General features: G+C 43.0%; 1 long non-coding RNA gene across 2 annotated transcripts; it reads left to right on the forward strand.

Moving 5' to 3' along the window:
• Positions 1-6,355: 6,355 nt before the first annotated feature.
• On the forward strand, positions 6,356-12,106 carry LOC138164450 (uncharacterized). 2 transcript variants are annotated; one of them, XR_011169067.1, is made up of 5 exons: positions 6,356-6,618; positions 8,934-9,122; positions 10,853-10,965; positions 11,545-11,621; positions 11,703-12,106. It is a non-coding gene; the product is annotated as an uncharacterized lncRNA (long non-coding RNA). The 2 variants fall into 2 exon arrangements; XR_011169066.1 differs by lacking the exon at positions 6,356-6,618 and having other exon boundaries at positions 8,720-9,122.
• Positions 12,107-14,538: the final 2,432 nt, after the last annotated feature.

Below are 14,538 nucleotides of genomic sequence, written 5' to 3' on the forward strand. Positions count from 1 at the left end.
GGGGGCGTCGCGTCTGGTTCCTGCCTCCCGGTCCTCCCTTCCCAGCTTCCTCTCCTTGCCACTTTGCCAGGGCATCGGGGGAGTCCAGAGCTGTCCTCAGCAAGAGCTGGTGTGTTTATTTAGATCTGAAAATAAAGAAATCCTGGAACGAGCCTTACGGAATGGGGAGGGGGGACGCTGAGGGAGGAACAGGGAGAAAAGGGAAGCACTAGACAATAACACTATTCAGACGCTTGGTTGAGTATAAAACATACACAAGGAGAGGGGCCAGTGGGGAGGGGAGGAAGGCTAGCGAGATGGGGAGGGGGCGGAAAAGACAACAGTGGGGTCGGCTTTTGAAGAGAAGAAAGGTGGAGGGGTATAGGATGGGTGGCAGTCGATCCACGTGCCTTCTGGGTCTGAACCCCGAAACACTACCGGGAGCTTGGGGAGGAGAGAGAGGTGGCGAAGATGCAAGGACTCCCCCAAACAACCCTGGAGCTAAATAAGCTCGGGGCACAACTTCACTGGGCAAGGGATTTCCTGGGTCACTGTGTCAGAGGCCCTACTCCTCCAAGGTTTTCAATCTTGGGCGGAGAGAGTGGCCTCAAACTGGGAAGTCCAGGGGCTCTTCTCCTTGCGTGCTCTCCATCCCCTTTTTGCTTAAAAATCTCGAAGCAGCAGCAAACTAGTGCTGCGATCCAGGTAGGTGCATTAAATATTCATATAGCCCCAACTGATAGGGTGACTTGGAAACGGGGAATCTGCTCCTAGATAACTTGCGCGGTTTCTACTCACGAAAGCCCCAGGGGCAGCAAAAAGGCACCAGTTATTTTGGCCAGACTCTGGCTACCATAAAGTGACGTCAGGAACTTAACGGGATGGGGGGGGGGGAGGAGATGGAGCTGAGAATTAGGATCTCCATTATTTTAAATTAACACCATGCAAATTAGATACAAAGAGGGGGTCTAATCACCTACTATTTTTGAGTCGTTAACCACACTGCGATGGCTGGCTGGCTCTAGGCAAAACAGTGAAGCAATAATTTCACATTTATATTGTGCATTAACGTTTGCAAAGAGCATCCCTTTCGAACCTAGCACCACCCCGCATATTCTTCCCTCGGGCGGAGTGTTCTGAAGAATTTGTTCACACCGAAGTGTTAGGGACTTTTGGTGTTACATTCCACTATATTTTTACATTTTAAAAGGGGACCCCTGGGTAAAGAAGATACTTAGCAAAGGAATGAATCCTAATGGTGGAATTTCAGGGACGGGAGGTGGGAGAGGAGGGCGCTTTTGGGGGAGAGGAGCACCAGTCCCGCGCTGCAAGTCTCCGGCCACCTCTGCCCAACCCTTTCTTTAACTTGAATTTACCAGCTGGTTGTGAATGACAAGAGAAAATAAGTCTCAGGTAGAGCTAGAAATTGTGAGAAGTAATGATTGATGAGAATGGGAAGGAAAATTGGCTTCCTGCTTCCATTCCAGCCCAGATAGTTACCTAATCCCACCATCCATTCTTCCTTGCAGATTTCCCACTTTAAATTTAAGACCAGAAACACAGGCTTAAAGTGGCTTTTGTGCAACTGGAATATTTGCCCAAGAGTTGGAGATCTTGAACCTGTCCATCACCTTTTGCAGTCCCTATTATGGTCTTGGGCATGTTCTCTAGACCCTCACATCCCGCCACCCTTTTAGCAATGAGGTTACCTTCTGAATTTTTTTCCAGTTCTAAATCCTGGGAGCCAAGGATCTTTATTTGGTGATCTTTAGATGGCCCGACTTGATCTGGAGATTTGGGATTGGGTAATCTGTCTCTAGATGTACTTCTCTTTCCTACTAAATCCCCTAGCAAAAAGAGCAGCAGACTAGTTCTGTGATCTATTTTATGTTTATTTCTTGATTATATTTGGAGAAATCTTTAATGACCTTTGTGGTCCTCTGTTTCCTTATAAGGTAAATAGACATCATTTTACCTGTTCTAGCCACCTTCAAGAGCAAAAGATATAATAAATGTCGGCGAAAGCACTTTGCAAAGTTTAAAGCATTATACAAACGCAAGGTGTTCATTATCTTCTCAGTTCCAGAAATTGCTAGGTAAAATTGTTGCGAAAAAGTGTTCCGTAGACACTAAAAGGGGAATGGCACTTTTCAAAAACACATTCTTAGGGTTAAGCACCTGCAGAAAGAGTACTTCCCTCCTAGAGACACTGATGGCTACAGGTTTGTGGAAGGGCAACCAGGGAGTTTAGTATTTGGAGGCTAACCGAACACCTTTTGTGGGCTTGCTCTATTGCGGGCAAATAAGAAAGCCCTGTCCCTTAACCCCAGGGCTACTCCCATAACCTCGGGATTTAGAGAGAGAAAATGCCGAAATTACAAGACCTGAGACTTGTCTTTTTTTCTCTAATTTTATATGCCCCCAGATTGAGTGAGACTTTTTATTTTTCACAACCCTCCTGGAAATGAATTTAAGGACTGATGAGTTTGCTTGGGGTTGCTTCCTTTTGCTTTGGTCAATTTAAAGATGAATAGTCAGCAACCTCTTCTTTAAAAACAGAACTGACAGGAAATGTCAAAACAGTGAGTGGCAGAGAATAAGGATGTAATTATGTTTTATGTTTATCACTCTCGATTTAAACAAATTCAGCAGAGACCACTTCAGAATTTTTTGGGCCCAGGGCAGTAAAGAGGTCCTTGGGGTCAGAGGGTGAGTGAGTGGATCAAGAAATGAGGGAGGGTAGTGTTTGGGATTTGGGAAGAAGAGTTTATGCTTCCCCCCACCCCTTTTTCCCATCCCTCCTCAGCTATTAGGCAAGGTTCTCTCTTTTATTTCATTTTATTTTTAATTCCTTTTGTATATGGTAGTATGAATATAATGTTATCCTTTTATTCTGTGGCATTGCAATCTCCTTAGTGACATTTTCCAGCCTGTCACTCTGCACATATATTTTTTTATTACCAGTTCTCTCCCCCTCCCACTTTTTCATATTACTGGTTTTCTGCCTCGTTGCCCACACAATAACCTTCAATAATGCAAAATCCAACTTCCTTGCCTAACAAGTTCTGTTACTGGCTGCCTACATCTACCACCACAGAACAGTTCCCATCTTTTTATTTTTTTTCCTCTTTACTTTCTACAAAGCTCTGGTTTTTTCCCTTATGTCCCACAGAACTTCTACCTTCATTCCATTCTGATACTTTCAAGGCTACCTGGGTCCTCTTTCTGCTGAGCAGACTCTTTGTGGATCTTGACTCATTTCATAGATGTTATAGAGAAAGAATTTTAGATTTCAGGACCTTCAAAATGAGCCAGGCCTCCCCATTCTGTATTGGGCATCCAGTCTGTTGAGCTCCACTTCTTGTGAGCTGGAAACTTAACAGGTGTATTTGAGGTGGCTCCGCACCCCCATACCCTTTTCAAAACTGATAATGTTCATCAAAAGTCCAGAACAAAGTGAACATGATACTTTAGATTCCACCATTATGAATGGAAAAGTGTAATACATTTGGAGTGAAAAAAAAATCAAGTTTAAAAACCCAATAATTCTTGTTATTTGACAATACTAATATATATAATTACATATGAAATTATTTATATATAATATTTACTATAATATGAGTTTCTTTTTCCCAGGTTTCCCTTTTGGTGAGACTGAGAAGAGAATTGAATGTTGCATTAATACTCATCCCTTCTTCCCCCTCCCCCATCTTTCTCTACCAAACCTCCTATCTGATGACTTAATAGTATTGACTGGCTTTTAATTCTGATTAACACTCTTAACCGTCAGGAGGGAGATTCTGGAAGGACACACACAGACTGTACTGTCCAACCAATACATAGACATTTGGGGAATTTTCTTTCCCTCCCTTTTTCCCCACCTCTTTGAAATGACATTAAGTTGGGCAGGGACTAGGAGAGGAAAGGTAAAGACAGAAGGGAGGAGGGGGTGGAGGAAGGGAATAAGAACAACAAAAATCAATTTACTTTATTTTCTAAGGCAGCTAGTAAAATTCCTAAGGGAGATCAAATGCCAAAATTGCCTGTCTTGGTATATTTCAAACCAGATTGCATGGGTGAATCATGTCAGGGTTTCAAGCTGTACCCTAGAGAGACTGGGAGTCTTGAAGAAGAGCACAAAATATCTTTGAGGTTGGGAGGTTACTCTTCAGAAAGGCAGGAGGGTGTGTATGCTTGCTCCAAGGAGCATTTTCCCCTCCAATTCATTGTAAGACATACTGGAGGCTGGGGGGGCGGGGGAAGGGAAGGAAGGAATAGAGAAAACTTGAATTGGCAAAGGAAAAAAAAACAAAACAGGAAAGCAGCTATAAAACATGGTCCCCAAAGGAAAGGTGCAAAATCCATTTGAGCCAGAGATAGAGATATCTCCACCCTGGGTTTTTTTTTTTTCCTAATTTGCTTTACAACTCTGCAGACATCAGGTTAGCAAAAGGTAATAAATAGTCTTTGCACAGTGGGATCCAGACTAGTGAAAACAGTTTACTGAAATTAATGGGCCTGGCTTGAACCAAAACCTCCACTTTGGAATTAATGCCAGACATAGTTTTCCTGAACTCTATCCAACTGCCTGAGCGACAGACAATTTTCATTCTATTTGTACTAAAGGCTTATGACTAGTACTGGAAAATAAAGCCTAGGCCTTGATCTCTCTGTACATTAAAAACATTTTTAATTATATATTTTAAAAATTAAGAACAGTGAGAGTACTGTGCCAAATCATGGATTCTGCCAGCAGAAGTCCTAGTGTTCTGGGCAATATGTGGTTGTCAGAAATTCTCATGAAAACTCTCCGTTTAAAAGCCAGCCTTCCTTCTCCTCCACCTCCACTCCCCACTTCCTTTTCTACAGCATTCACCCAGGGATTGGTCTCAGAGATTCTCCCCATCTCAGCAAAACACTCGAGAGGGAGGGACAAGGGGAGAAAGGCTAGCCATCTCTAAGACACTGTCCACTTGTCTCAGGAAAGCACTTGGTGATTCGTTTTGATGAATGATGCCTGAATGATACTGTAAACAGAACCAATGCTGGTCTTTTCTTTTTGCCGCCTTTACCCCTACCCATTTTCTGTCCTTAATGTCCTTGCTGCAGGGCTATCTGCAGATCTAGGCAGCTGTTTCTGTAGGATACAAACACACACACACACACACACACACACACCCCACCACCATCAACATTTTACAGGTACAGGGCATCTACTGTGCCGCCTTCAGCTAACCAGTTAACCTGAAACTGCTTTTCCTTTTCCTTTTCTCCCCCTTCTCCCTGGATTATTAATAAAAACAGAATCCCAGGCAGCCGGCTGTGTTTTTGCTTTCACTGTACAATCTGCACTTGTGACACAGGACATGTGGAAAATTTTGAGTGCACTGCAGTGAATAGTATGGGGAGGGAAAAAGGAGAAGGAGCGTGAGGGGAGGGAGGAGTAGGGGGGAGTGTGGAGGGAAAAGGGGGGAGGGAGTTACTTTTTAGCTTCCGCTAAGTCCTTGGCAGCTTGCCAGCCCTGAAGGATTGTGGGAACTGAACGCCTCCCAAGTACAAACTGCCAGTTTTAAGCAGCCCTGACAGTCCTGCTCCTTCCAAACTTGGCAGCAGTTCAAAGTGCTCTTTCATTTGAAATTCTGGAAGCCTGCCATGTGCAATGCAGATTTGCGGTGCCTGCTCTCATAAGGAACTGATAAATGCCGTACAGTTGCCATGGGGACAGGAGGCTATCAGAATGGCCCTGTGATCTACAGCCTCTCAGCTCTGCAGGGTTTCTCTCTCTCTCTCTCTCTCTCTCTCTCTCTCTCTCTCTCTCTCTCTCTCCCTCTATGGCTTTCTCTATCTCCCTCTCGTTCTATCTCTGTTTCTATTTCTCATGCTCACATGTACACACACACACACACACACACACACACACACACACATCTTCCCCCTCCCCTCTTTCTGTGAGATGGTGAAATAAATGTTCTGGAAAAGCTTAACCCTTCCCAGCTATAGTTAGGATGATTCAGCCAGACAAAGCTGGAATGGGATGGAAAGAAGGTGGTTTTGAAGTTTGAACAGAGCTTTAACCCTGCCTGTCAGTCACCCCTTTGGCCTTTTTCCGTGCCTGGGAGGGGAGCCTCTTCTCCATTCTTTCCTCTCCCTCCCCTCCCCTTCCTCCCCTTAGTCCTTCCTTCACCCTGGCTCTGGGGCTTATACAAAGCTGTGTTTTTCATAGAGCATTTCAGCAAAAGAGAAAAACCCCAAGAGCCGGCTTGGAGTCATTAAAACCCGGATGTAAACATAACAGCCCCACATTCTGCACAGTTTGAGTGTATTTTATCTTTTTTAAACAATATTTAGCTGGCAACCTCCCCCAGCATGTATGCCAGATATTTTAGCCAGCAGCTGACGTCATTCAGCATCCATCTTACTGTGCTGTTGTTGTCTTTCCCACATTTCCCCTGCTCTGGGGCTAGGGACTGTGATTCTGCCCCAAACTGGGGTTCTTTCTGAATCTATCTCTCTACAGAAGTATACATCAAATCCCTTCAAAACCAGGGCCATTCCTGAACAGGACGTTCCCAGGGCAGCAGTGTCAATTACCTCCTGCTCCATAGCACTGATTCAGGACCTCACACTGGGAAAGCAGAGGTGAAATAAGATTGTTCTTAGACTATTTCAGCTTGATCAGTCAGTGTGAGTATGGGTATGTGTGTGTGTGTGAAAATCTAGATCATAAGCAACACATTTTGCACACATCTAGTCCAATCTAATATACCAACACAGAATAACATCAGTCATTGGATATATGGTGAGATCTGTGCTGCCAGCTTGATGGGTGGCCTTTCCTAATGGGGTATGGAGAGGAGAGAAGGAGAATTTCTATTCCTTGGAAACCAAAAAGGGTTGGTGATTTATTTGTGTTGAGGCAAGAATGGGGAGAAAAATATCCCCTCTACTGAGCTTACTGTTTCCTGGACTTAAATGTTCTTTAACATACCAGAGAAGGAATGCATTTTCCATTTGTATTTTTCTGTGGTTTTCGATATTATCTGCTAAATATATTGCTCCACACTGTTTACTTTGGGGCTTCAGCCTGCAGACCTTGGTCTACTCTCAACACCTAAGGCTATTTCACAAAAAGATTATGTGTATGTACTTTAAAGATTTTAGACTTGTTTGAGAACATGGGAGTACAGGGAATTTCTTCTATTTGGAGCTGTCATTTTTAGTAGCTTGGTCCCCCAGATAATGAGGGCTCCAGAACCCATTTGTCCAGATTTCTGGAGCACTTTCCACATGGTAAAAAGTCAGGACAATACTTCCACAAACCATCATGCACTGCATCATGTTGTAGCCAAAGTACATATTTCTTTAAGGGGGAAAAAGGAACTGTTTGTGAGGCTTCACTATCATTTTTAACTGGAATTTCTTTACCTGCCTTTCTCTGGATTCCTGTCTCCAGCTGTCATGGCAATTTGGGGTTGCTCTGCAAATTCTGTTTTTCTCCTTGGAATTTCCTGATTCCTCAGTAACCCCTTCCAAATAAATAAATAAATACCATCTGCCTTCCATCCTTCCAGTAGGCTGAAGGATTTGATCCATCAGTACCTAAACTCTGCTACTGGGTACATGAGGGTTATCTGGGAAAAGGGGGGAAATGGGGAGATGCTTTGGGAGTAGAAGGGCTAATGATTTAAATTTCTCTTTCTGGGTGAAATAGAAGGGGAGGGGCTATCAGGCAAATCTTAGAAAATACCAATTATTTTATCCGGTAATTCAGAAAGGTCCATTCCACCCAAACCTGAAACCTTCCTGGCTAAACTAGGCCTTTTGGGGGGCGGGGGAAGGGCAGAAAAAGGAAGGTTCTTCACTGCTGCTAAGCTTTTGATAGCAGAAAGTATATTTAGCATTGGTTGTTTCTTTTCCCAAGATGACAGGCGAGTATCTTTATTGAGCACCAGGGAGACAGAGCTTTAAACACTACCTGACTGTATGCTCTGAGTAGGAGGCTATATTTTTATCAAGGGTTTCTGGTGACAATTTTCAGCTGGAAGAACAAAGCAAACCATGACATGCACATATCACCAGAAACCAGAGATAAAGAGCACAGCAGCACAGGACAGCCTGGATGTATTTTTATATTTTAATGCTTGGGGTAACTGTAAGCAGTCAACTCCTCCCTATGCTTCCTCTAACCTCCCTCCCCACCCCACCCCCCTCTGCAGCCAACTTTCACATTTCAATCCCTAACCTTTCCCTTCCTCGAATGTCCTTGGCTGTATTTGTTTCTAGGTCGACCTGGCAAAAAAAAAAAGAAAAAAATGCTTCCTTTGCCTCCCTCTCCCGAGCCAGGCAGGGAAATCTGGAGATTCACAAGTAGCTATTTCAGTGTGATTGAGTGACCATCAAATCTGTGGCAGGCATAGTAATTCCAGACAACCTTGACATTCTCTTTTTTTATACTATTGCAACAGGCCTGATAACATCAGAAGAAGCCATGGCATGGCCCGTTTGTGCCCAAGGCCTGAAAAGCCTGTTATTCTTCCAGGTTTCCCAGAAATCTATGATTAGGAAGGTCTGTTGTTAGGTCAGAGAGATGGGGGTGGAGCGGACAACAAAAAAATTTTGTTTGTTTCTTAGCATGTGACCCAGAATGTTGTTTTTGTTTTTTTTTAAGCTAATTTTAACCCCACTAAAGTGCTTCTGGGAAAGGAAAAAAAAAAGGCAACAACTTGCATCTGGAGGGAGAGTAACTGTGGGCTGGATAAAAAGCTTTTTCAGCCTTGTGTTTCTTCCTGTTTCAGTTTCCAAACTTGCATTATCAGTAACCTGAAAAAATGATGAGTTTCACCAAATTCCTGGATGTTGTGCAGAACAACAATGAGTCTATTTTAGGTTTTATGTGTCTTGCTCACTCCCTGGAGGCCATTGTTTTGGATAATGTGAATGCTTTGGATTTCTAGTGCTGGCTTTCCCAGATCTCCAAGCACCTAAGGCACCCTAATAATAGTGGCCTGATTATAGCCCTGGGAAGGAGCCTGAGGATATCAGTGGAGATTCAGAAGCTAACTATCCTTACCTTGCCACCAAGTAATGAAAGTGCTCTGGGTCTGATGGGAAGATGAGAAGACTACAGTTGACAAAGCGGTGATGTCTGTAACATTTTATTATTGGGGGTAGGGAGAGGGAGGAAAGAGGGTTACAGTGCTGTGATATTTGTACCCTGTGAACATTTGGAGAGTTAGAATATTCTTGGCACAGTGGGCAAAGCATGGGATCTGGATCGTTGGCCATGGGTTCAAATTCCAGCCCTGCTACTTAACTTTCCCTGAATGACTCTGGACAATCAATCAATCGATAATGATTTATTAATAAATTACTATGTCACTGAAGCTATTTTAGGGGCTGGGGATGTAAAGACAAAAGTGAAATTGTCCCTGGCTACAAGGAGAAAGCAGATATGTACACAAGTTTATACAAAGTCATTATAAGGTAGTCAAGAAGGGGAAGGGAGATACTAACTAAGGGGATGAGCAAAGATCTTTTGAAAGAAGGAGCTAATTGAGACAAGCTTTAAAAGAAACTAAGTAGTCTAAGAGATGGTGGTGATAAGGACCAAACCATGGAGAGGGAGGTGAAAAGGGAAAAAGAGAGTCAGGCTGGCTGGATCTTGTCCTGGAAGAAGAATCTTGTAAAAACAGGTTGGGGCCATATTGTGTAGGGAAAGTAATTTAATTTCTTTGGGACTCAGTTTCCTTCTCTGTAAAAGGAGGATGTTGGAATAGATGATTCTAAAGTTTCGTTGCTCCAATTCTGTTATCCCCTAACCAGTGGTGGGCCTTTCTTATTCACAGCCACATTTTTATGTATATGCTTCTAGCAGGGCCCAAGAGTCGGGACATCATGGTGAATAGGGTACCAGACTTGGTGTCAGTTTGACCCGAGTTTAAATCCTTCTCATGACACATTAGTGATTTGACCTGGAGGTTATCTCTCCTGAGTCCCAGTTTAATCATCCATAAAATGGGGGAGAGGGCATAATTATGTCTCCTTCACAGAGTTGGAGAAAATGTAGGAAAAAATCACTATGAAAGCTTTAATATCATCAAAGGTCTGGGACCCCTTTAATCATTTTCTCACCCTGGACTCAGAATTTTTAAAGATCTGACCTACTCTCTCTGCCTTCTTCTCAATCCTACTCCCTTGCTCCCTCAATAAAGTACACCCTCCATAATCACCGTATGTATGTTCCTAGGTTTTTAAAGCTAGAAGGGACCTTAGTTGTAATTTAATCCAATTCCTTTGTTTTGTAGCTGAGAAAACTGAGGTCTTCAAAGGGTATGAGACAGCCAAAACCACACAGTCAAATGAACTGGGACCATACTTGCTGACTCCCAGAACAATTTTTTCTTTACCCTATCATGGCTCTCATTCTCCTATCATAGCCAATTGTCATTGCTGAGCCTGCCAACCAGTGATTACCAGCTGAGGGTTGTATGGTCTTAATGTAACTGGTCCATATCAAGAGGAATTATTAAGCTGTATGGTCAGGGACATGGTCCATTAGGCTAAATTGATCACTGTTAAGCCAGGTAACCCAAGAGGAGTGAATGGGGCTGGTCTGAGGGTCCTGGGTCTGGAAAGACTAAAAAAGGGAGCATCAGGGACTCTAGCCTGAGGGTGAATACAGTAGAATTCTGGGAGATTGGCTTAGTCACCAGGAGAAGCCTGTGGAAGAAGTTGTTTTGACAGCTCTGTGTGGGCTTTCACTGCCTTTTAAATTCCCTGCTCAGCCCTTCCTTACCTGTTAACTCCTTGGAGGTTTTCAAGGATATTCACTAGTCTCTCACCAGGTACCTTTACTTTCTTTTTATTCCTGCAGAGCACCATGTCTTGACAGACTGGAAGGCTTAGAAAGAAATTGGAATTCCCTAAGTGACTCAGGACCTAGATCTTCAGTCTCCTCTAAAGATAGGACACAGTCCCTGGTCATAGGTATTCTAACTCTAAGAACTGTAGCAAGGTATTAGCAAAAATTTGAATTACATTCTGTTTGAGGCAACTGGGTGGAATAATGTATCCCGGAATCAGGAAGACCTGAGTTCAAAATCTGGCCTCTGACACTAAGCTGTGTGATCCTGTCTCAGTTTCTTCATCTGTGAAATGGGAATAATAATAGTATCTACCTCCCAGAATTGTTGTGAGGATCAAATGGGTTAATAATTGTAAAGTACTTAGCGAAGTGCCTGGAACAAAGCAGGTGCTAAAGAAATGTGAACCATTATTATTATTGTTTATATGTAAATCACAAAAATAAATAATTTTCTTGTTTTTAATAAGATGTTCTGCTTTCATTATAGTGATGTGTGCCTGTAAATAAGCAAAAGCATTTTTAAATGTCATTGGCCTTGTATCTTACAGCAAGGCCAATTTCTATCAACATTTTTGCCTCTAATCAATCCATAAAAGTATTTCATGAGTTGAAAAGCAGTTGTCTTTTTATAAAAGACATGTCAAGATGAGCACTCATTATTGGCGAATTTATTCACTGTTGGTTCCCATTTCTACCTACAGTGATTCAGATCAAGGGTTCCCAATTTGAGGCAAATGTACCCTAAAGGGACCAAGAGATGTGTCAAAGGAAGCATTTGGTAAATAATCATAATATTCTATCGAATTTCCTGTATGAATATGGCAAACTCTAGACTTTTATTATCTTTCATACCAAATAGGAGGCATTGGGAAGACTGCTGAAAGCCAAGGAGTGTGGGAACTGAAAATGGCTTGGAAACACTACAGTCAAGGCACCCTGGAGGAATGCTGTGATTGGAGAAAGGAAGATTCCAACTCTGTTTCTGACACTCCCTAAGCTGTGTGACGCTGGGCATGGTGGGAAGTAGTTTACTGCCAGATGAAATCACAGTTCCTTCACTTGAATACCATAGAACTTAGCCTTTCTTTCACCTTTTAAGCTAAAGGTTCCACAACAACAACAGATTTTTATATGACACTTTGAAGGTTGGCAAGGCACTTACTCCATCAATAGAAATGACTGGAATACAGCTGCTTCTGGGATAGAACTGACTAGTAAAAACATCACTCTTTACATGGTAAGAGTGATGGAAGTTAAGGGAAAGGTTTTTGTTGTTGTTGTTGTTTTTCTTTTAAAATCCCTGCTCTATGGGCTTTGGAACGGGTAGGATCTTTGGTATGAAAGAGATCCAGATTTGGGGAGGGAAAAGGAGGGAAAGAAGGGTGAGTACCTTGTCCTCTGGGTGGGTTTCAATAAACAGCTCTGAGGAGACTGAATATAATTTAGCTGCTTTTTTTTTTTTTTAAAAGGACAAATGTTTAAATTGACCTGGAAAACCCTCACTTTTTCCCCTTCTCTACAATCCACGCCTGTGCTCCTGAACATAAATCAACAAGAGCTTTTACCCAAGTTCTTTCTTTTATTATTATTATCTTTGGTTCAGGAAACTCTTGGAAAGTTTCCCAGACTGTGTCTATAGAATGTTTCCAGGGAAAATGCATAAGGAGACTCTGTGTTTTGAGTTCCATTGAAGGGGCCTGAGCATGTTTTTCAGCACACTGGGGCTGGGGCAGAGCCAGGAACTGTGCAAGAGGCCAGGAAGGGGGGGGGGGCAGGAAACAGTGCCTAGGAGAGCTTTTACCATCCAAAAGCTATTTGAAACAAAGGTGTGGTTTAGCAGGCCTGCATGCTCTTGACCTCTTCCAGTTTCTTATTATTGCAGCTGGTATGATGTAAGGCTGAGTACAGAGGAGCTGAGGTGTCTTAGACTCCAGGAGAAATGCTGAGAACAGCTGTTTGACTGTAAACAGTAACAAGGATTTGAACTTCATTTGCAAACTGGGAGCGTTCATAGTTTTTGCATAAATAATTCCTCAGGAATTTGATCTGGAAGTGCTAGGAAACACTGAACTGAGCAGGAGCATCACTTTAGAGGGACAAATGTTCTTGGGTAGCAAGGGCAAAGGTCTGTTTTAGCTTGACCTACCACCCCCCACCCCCCCCCAGGCCCAGCTCACAGTAAGGTACTAAAGCCTATAGATCAAGGAATGGACAAGCCAGCATATAAAGATAAGGCTAGGGATAGATGTAGGGGTATAGGTATAAACGCAAAGCACACACAAAGACATCCACATCAAGAAATAAACGAACATACATGCATAGCACAAACCACAGAGAGATTCATGGGAATGCCCACTTCTATACCCAGCTCTCTAATATAAAGGCAGAGAGCTTTGCCAGCCTCACAGAGGCTCAGCTCCCCACCCTCTCCTAACAATACAGAGAAATCCAGGCAGGCTCTCATAAAAATGGTCACAGAATGACTGCATCAGTCGCTGGTGCAGCGGCAGACTCTGCAATTTTGCCAAGTTGCTGAGCTGGGGCACCCACCCCAGTCTCTAACAGAGAGAAGGCTTTCCCCTGGAATCTTCTGCTGAGGCTGTAGCTCCTGTGATTCAGGGGTTGTTGTGGAGAGCAGGAAACAAGGAAGGAGTCCAAGGAGTGAGAAGGGACCTCATGAAGTAGTGGAAGTGAGGGGGAACTACTCCCTGGCCTCTTGGCCTCATAAATGTGCATGTGAGTTAATGTTAGCACTTGTCAGAGTTCCTACAGAAAATTAATTCGATTTCCATTTCGACTGTGAAAGCTTTCTATGATTCTTTCCCAGAACCTGCAGATCTATGTTAGATTAGAAGATCAAAAAATCTCTGAGGTCCCTATTCTATCCAGGGTTGACCATCAGGGTAACCAGTGTTGGTGCCAAAGGATGGGGGTCGATCTTCATCTTCTTCCTCTTGGCAGAGAGGTGCCAAGTTATGGCTGCAGAATGTTTCATGTGCAGACAGCCTGACTCTGGGGATTGGTTGTTTCAGCTTTGTCCTAAGTGAAGAGTCCATGAAGGTGGGGGATGTTAGGAAATGATTGTGGCACAAAAACAAACAACATCAATAAAATATTTTTAAAAATCACACTTGAGGGACATTGGGAGGAGGGATAATGTTAGAAATGAGGCTTAGCAGTGTGTCCCTTTCGGAATGCATGTATCTTCCTCTCCCTAGATCAGCTTTGGCACCTCTACCCCCTTCTCAGAACTCACTGTCACCACCACGCCAATTCAATAAATATTTATTAAGGATGTGTTATGTGAAAAGCACCGTGCCAAGGACTGGAAATATAAAAATAAAAAAATTGGTATATCAATGAGTTTGCCATATGATGAGGTATGTAGGGGGAAGGGGGATATTCTCTCTCTCTCTCTTCCCATATATATATATATTATAAGTATGTGTATATATATGTATATGTGTATATATAATATATACACACAGGCATGATATGAGGTAGAATGTGTGAGGGCAAAGGAGACAGACAAAAGGCTATAAGAAAATATGAAGGAGAGATCACATCAGTTAGGGAGAGAGATAAGAGAAGACTACTGGAAAAGGTGACACGATGTGGGGACCACTTGGGAGGAGTGTGTTACAGACACCTTAGGGTGGTAGAATAATAAAAGTTGAGATCAGGGAAGAGGTTCC

Source organism: Petaurus breviceps, unplaced genomic scaffold (assembly GCF_028583685.1).
Source record: "Petaurus breviceps papuanus isolate PSGF00001 unplaced genomic scaffold, PetGlider_PUasm1.0 189, whole genome shotgun sequence".
Classification (NCBI taxonomy): Eukaryota; Metazoa; Chordata; class Mammalia; order Diprotodontia; family Petauridae; genus Petaurus; species Petaurus breviceps.